A 6,993-nucleotide genomic window follows, 5' to 3' on the forward strand; every position below is an offset into this window, starting at 1 on the left:
GTGTGTGAATATGTATGTGTGTGGTACATGTGTAAGTATATGTTTGTGTGAATGCATTGCATGTGTGTGTGTGTGTGCATGTGTGTGTGCATGTGTGTGTGTGTGTGTGCATGTGTGTGTGTGTGTGCATATGGAGGGTAGAGATTGATGCTCTGTGTCTTCCTGAATCACTTTCCACCTTATTTTTTGAGACAGGATCTCTCCAGGACTTCAGACTTGACTGGTTAGACCAGTTGGCCAGTGATTGAAGGATCCATCTGTCTTCCCTTCTCCAGCTCTGGGAATACCCAGGGAGCTACCACAGTAGGCCTTTTACACGTGAGCTGGGGATCCAAATTAGGGTCTTGCTTGGAAACTACGATGCCAACTGAGCCAGGCTCTCTGTCTGTATGGCCCCTCACCCCCAGGTCCAGAGTCTTGTTATGTAGTCCAGTCTGGCCTCAACAATCCTGGTGCCTGCATTTCCCATGTCCTGAGAATATAGGCATCTGCCAGCATGCCTGACAAGTTAACATGGTGACTGAATGCTCTCCTCTTATGACAAAACAGAAGGATGTTTTTTTAGCACCTGTGTTCAAGATTGAATTCTGATCAGAGTAACTAGGCAAGACAATTAAAGCAATGAAGATTGGAAAGGAAGAAACAACTTTATTATGGCATGATCCTGTGTGCAGAAGAAGCCTAAGGAATCCAGGGACAAGGAAACAAGGAATAAGAAAACTACTAGCACTGCTAAATACATTCAGTAAGTTCATATATACAACAGATATACAACAGAAATAAACTATATTTTTCTTTCTCCCACTTTTTTCTTTTTCTTTTTCTTTTCTTTTTTTTCTTTCTTTCTTTCTTTCTTTCTTTCTTTCTTTCTTTCTTTCTTTCTTTTTTTTTTTGAGGCAGGGTTTTTCTGTGCAGCTTTGGAGCCTGTTCTGGAACTAGCTCTGTAGCCCAGGATGGCCTTGAACTCGGAGGGATTCACCTGCTTCTGCCTCCCGAGTGCTGGGATTAAAGGTGTGTACCACCACCACCTGGCTCTCCCATTATTTCTATTCTGACTTTTTATTACTTATACATTTTTTTGTTAAGACAGCACGTCACCACACAGCCCGGGCTGGCCTGGAACAAAACTCTGCCAAGCAGGCCGGGGTTGAACTTGTATTGATCCTCATATCTGCCTCCCAAATGCTGGATTACTGGTATGCACCACCATGCCATTGGCATGTTTGTTTCCTTCTTTCTCCTCCCCCTCTATCTTATGTGGTATGTGCAGATCTGGGCACTCCCGGAGGCCAGAGGTCAGCCTCAGAGTTACTCACACTGGTTTTCATTGTTGTGTCTTGAGACATTGTCTCTCACTGGGACCTGAGCCATGCCTCAGGGATGCCCCAGAAGGCCTGACTTCAAAAATTATATTTATATATGCTAACGATATATAACCTGAAAATGAAACTAAGGAAATGTGGCTATTAACAATAGCAAAACAAAAAAACAAACAAATAAAAACCACCTCATGAGTAAATGTAATAAAATTGGGTTGAATCTGAGATGACTCCCATGGGTTCATATTTGAATGCTAGGTCCCCAGGCTATGGAACTATTTTGAAGACTGGAGCTTTGAGAAGGTGGGTGTGGTGTGGGTGGTAGAAGTAGGCCACGGAGGAGTGGAGCTTTAAGGCTATAACCGCCCTGGATTCCAGCCTGGTTTCTCTGCTTCCTGCCTGCTGCCAAATGAGAGGCCTTTCATGCACCTGCTTCCTCTGCTGCAATGGGATGAAACCGGGCACCCATGGGCTGACCTCTTTCATCTTTTAAGTTGCTTCTGTCAGGCATTCAGTTCTTGCTCTGTGAAAGTAACTAATACAAGACATGACTGAGAATTAAGGAAATTAAAGAAAGCTTAGCTATCTGGAGAAACACCCCCCATTCATAACGAGAGGCTTCAGTGTCTTCACACTGATCTGGAGATTTGAAACAACACCTATCAAAATATTAATGGTCTCTTTTTCTTCGCATAAGTTTAAAAATTTATACTTAAATTCATATGGAAATGCAAGAAACTCAAACTAGATTAAACAATCTTTAGAAATGGAGAAAGCTAGGTAATTAATACTTGGAATTTTAAAAGTAGCTATTAATATAAAAGTTTTAAAAAGTCAGCCAGGAGCTAGGTGGTGTTGGTGTACACCTTTAATCCCAAAACTTGGGAGGCAGAGGCAGGCAGATCTCTGTGAGTTCGAGGCCTGCCTGGTCTACAGAGTGTGTTCTGTGAGATAGCCAGGGCTGCATGGAGAAACCTTATCTCAAAAACAAAACAAAACAAAACAAAAGTCAGCCAGGTATGGTAGCACGAATCTGTAATAGCAAAACTTGGGAAGGTAAGTCAGGAGGACCATGAGTTTACATCAGCCTGGACCACACAGTAAAAAAACCCTGTCCCAACCAGGCAAGTGAGCCAATCGAAAAACAAAACAAAACAAGAGGCCCTAACAAACCTACAGTAATCAAAAACTGCTGTAGAAGCAAAGTGCAGTATTGCATTCTCAAACTGTCATGCCCAGAATGGTGACCACAGAAAAAAACGTCCTAGATTCTCGACATTTGCTGGGGGAGTAGATATTATGTCCCCATCAGGTAAACAATGTAATTATATCAGAGGATCATGTGAGTCATCTTGATTGTGGTGATCACCATAGAAACAAACATGCCAGACTGGATGGCGACAAGCCCACGAGGCCTCAATCCCACACAGAGAGCTATAGGCAACTGAGGAAAGCTAGGAGCAGGAGAGGAAGAGCATATTAGTTTGTCATCTAGGGCAAACAGTCAACCCTGAAATATACATAAATAGACATCATATGGACTGAACAGGTTATATTTAGGAATATCTACGTGTATACATACATATACAACATTTACATATACACATGCAATAACAATGATGCAAAAAGATCACGCATATGAAGAACGGTAAAGGATATACAGGAGGCTTCTGAGGGAGGAAAGGCAAGGGAGAAATATTGTGATTAAAATACAATCTTGAAAATAAAGAAAAAAGTTATAAAAAAAAAACCCTGTACAACTTGTAAGATTTTAGTTTGTCAAACATAGCTCAGTTGAAGCGGGGACAAAACAGCAAAGTGGCACAGCACTGGCATGAGGGCTGACAAACGGGACAAGGACAGAAGTTCAAAACTAACCCTGACATCCACAGTCACTTTTTACTCTTATTTTCTCCAGTGTCAGCCATCAAGCCCAGGGACTTGTGCATTCCGCCACCCCCGAAAGGTGCCAAGATACTGCAAAGCCAGAAAGAACAGTCTTCTCAGTAAAGGATGTCAGAACTGGAGAGGCACACGCAGAGAAGGAAGGTGGATTTCACATCATACATAAAGATTAACTCCAAGCACAGCAGAGACCTAAATCTGGGGGCTGAAACCGCAAAACTCTGACCAAACCCGGGAGTAAACCGTCATGAGCTTGGATCCCCTGGATACAAGCTAAGGTACAAAAGAGAGAAGGGAGCCGGGCGGTGGTGGCGCACGCCTTTAATCCCAGCACTCGGGAGGCAGAGGCAGGTGGATCTCTGTAAGTTCGAGACCAGCCTGGTCTACAGAGCAAGTTCCAGGACAGGCTCCAAAGCCACAGAGAAACCCTGTCTCGAAAAAACAAAAAACAAAAACAACAACAACAAAAAAAACCAAAAGAGAGAAGGGGAGAAGGATTAACTGGACTTTATCAACAGTAAAATCTTACTGCTTCAAAGGTAAATGCTAAAGACAACCTAAAGGGTGAGGGAATAAGTAAAAAAATATTTATAATTCGACCACAATGTGACAACACAATTGAAAACTAGGCCAAATATTTGATAAGCACTTTTTTTAAAAAAGGAAAATATAAGAATAGCTAAGAAGCACATATGACTAACATTAGTCATTATCAAAAGCACAGGGAGCTACCGATTCATATTCACCAAATTTTGCCAACAACAACAATAAACATGGACATAAGGAGCAGTGGCAAGGATGTGGAGAAGCAGGTACTCTCTCACACGCTCCTGGTGAGAAGGTGAGGGGTGTGGTTACCTCCTTCGAGGGTTAGACACAGTGTTCCTTTGTGACTCATGCATCTCCTTGTAGGCAAATACGGTTCAGTTGAAGAACATAGCCACACAAAAACTTATACACATCTTCCTAGAACTGATAGTCGTGATAGCTAAACACTGAAAGTATTCCAAATCTCTGTGAGTTCCCAATGGATAATTAGAATGTGGCATCACCATATCATGGAGAATCTTGATTAGCACAGACCTTGGAATGGATATATGTATATATCATATATATGAATATCATTTGTGTATATACATTGTGTGTGTGATCCAGTAGGCCTTAAAGTTCATGGATCACATTGAAGATGAAATTTCATGTCTTTTACATCAACCCCCTTCTCTGGGATAGGGCCATCATCACATTCCTTGTGGAACTGGACAACTTCTTTGTTCTTAGGCCCATAAATGTGCATTCACTAAAAATATTATCTATAAATTTTAATACAAGATCCAAATAGTAGAAACACTGTCATAGTAATTAAACCCCTACAAAGGAACTTAATCTGGGGCCTCATGCATACGAGGCAAGCATTCTACCACTGAAAAACGTTTCTAGCCCTTAAAATTGTATTTAGTTTACAAGTCAAATTCATTGCATAAGTATCCTTCCATTATTTTTCTTGACTCTGCATGTAAGGAATGCCAAAATCCTCAGGGGAAAAGCTGATAACAGCTGGAGGAAGCCAGGACTGAGGTGGCCATGGATACAGTAACAAATGAACTCCTTCAATGCACACGGACTTGGTTGAAAGGATGGAGCAGGTGGTTGGGAATGCCCATCACACAGCAGTAAAGGCACAGAGACTAGAGAAAGACTGGATGTATGATTGAGTGTATGTATGTGTGGATTATAACACTGGCATCTGTGTTGCAAGTGGTGCTTTTATTTTGCCACATTTCTTTGTTTCTCTAACATTCCAAGGGCTGGACTATTTAAAGGATTTATGTGGATAACGTTTGGTAATTATTTGGTAAGATGGTTACATGATAAGGGGACATTGTCTCAGAGTCTATTGGGACTCGCTCTTGTAGACCAGACTAGCCTCGAACTCACAGAGGTCAGCCTGCTTCTACCTCCGGAGTGTTGGGATTAAAGGCATGTGCCGCCACCACCACCCAGCTCAGAGTCTATTTCTAAAGTTAGAGATTCCTCCTCTCCCTTTAGTAGTGTGGAATCACTAATAGGTCAGCTTGCTATAGAGACACCTACACTAGGGCTAAGTCATGGAAGCAGCATAGGTGCCCATTGAAGAACCACCCAACGAGAAAAAGTATACAACAGCTTTATTATTCGGTTATAAAGAATGAAATTATGTCATCTGCAGGAAAATGGATGGAGCCAACGAGCATATTAAGAGAAATAAGCTAGTCTTGCAAAGTCAAACCTGACAAGTTTTCTCTCCATGTAGAACTAGGAGGGAAAGGGGCACAGAAAGAAATGGAAAACTTGAATACATGAAAGGAGAAAAGGAGACGGAGGAGAAAATAAAACGAAAAACGATGAAAATGATCAAAGCAGATTATTTGCCTCTACAAAGACGTAAGGGAACCCCAAGTTTCAAACTTTTTTTTCTAATAAAAAAAAAAGGAGCTACCGATGGGCATCTTAGGATTTGTGAGCTTCAGGTTCTTTGAGTCAGTTTTGGTGCAAGGGTGTAGATATGTCCCCGAAACACTTTGCTCTTCGCAGGAGATGTCCTTCATTCTCTGCTTTCACAAAGCTGAGCAGAGGTTCTGGGGTATCACAGCAGCCCCTGAGCATGTGGAGAACTGAGTTTTGTCCCAGACATAGCTCAAGTGACACTTCCTGTAGTGGCTTTTCGTGGCATTTGGTTAGGGGTAGAAATTCCTTTAGAGCAGTTCAGTATAATCATGAAAAGCACGTTCAAAGGAAGAATGAATCCGGTGGGAACAGAAATCACCCTAGTGTTCTCCTTATATCACAACTACCACACCCGGTGACACACATTCAGAGTGCCAAATTAAAACGCTCAGCGCTTTTCAAGGGCCACAAGGAAATGTATCAGGATTTAGGCAAACCAACAACGGTAAATAAAGACACTTAAGCACAATGTCTCAAGGGATGCAGCAAATTTGTATGTCAGTTTATTACAGAGCTCTGGCCTCTGCCCTGGTGCAATCTTAAACTGCGATGCCAGTTTTCATACTGAAAACCCACAACCGAACTCCTTAATTCTAGTGACTGGCTCTTCATGTAACCTCTCGTTCTTTCTCAAAATAAAGGATTACTATCATTTTAACCGAGGTTCTTAATGAACCTCTTGCTGCAGTGAGAGCCAGCGATGCTCAGGCTGCAGCACTCCTGTGGGATGCTACTTCCTTTCTTCTGTCCCTGTTGAAAATCTGCTAACAGGTACCAGCGCTAAGTTCTTCCTGAAGCTCCTGATGCTTCTAGCATCTGCCATGGGTACCTGCACATTGAAAACATGTGGATGCTTTCATTTGAAAATCTCTGAGCCCCATTTGCCCAGACCTTGGTATGATCTTCTGGAGTGTTACTGTTTTATGTCCTTCTAGGTGAACTAAGAGCAACAATGTAAGAGACAGTTATTCTAATGTATTTCCAAACCTTATATCTTAATATTAATTAAATATCTTTTCTTGGGAGAATTCATCTGCTCGCTGATGCTGATGTTGCATATGCCAAAATTATGTTTGGCTTGGTCACAGGCAAATCCATCCTTCAATTTCCCACTTTACAAATATTTGTTCAGTTTGAGTTCAAAGTCAACAGTGATTTTTCTTCTCTAAATAGATGGCTTGTGTATTAGGTCTGTTATCATACTGCACAGATACAATATCCATTTGATTAAAAATTGTAATATAAAATGTCTAAATCCACATTAAAGCAGCAATAGCAGCAAAGC

Source organism: Microtus ochrogaster, chromosome 22 (assembly GCF_000317375.1).
Source record: "Microtus ochrogaster isolate Prairie Vole_2 chromosome 22, MicOch1.0, whole genome shotgun sequence".
Lineage (NCBI taxonomy): Eukaryota > Metazoa > Chordata > Mammalia > Rodentia > Cricetidae > Microtus > Microtus ochrogaster.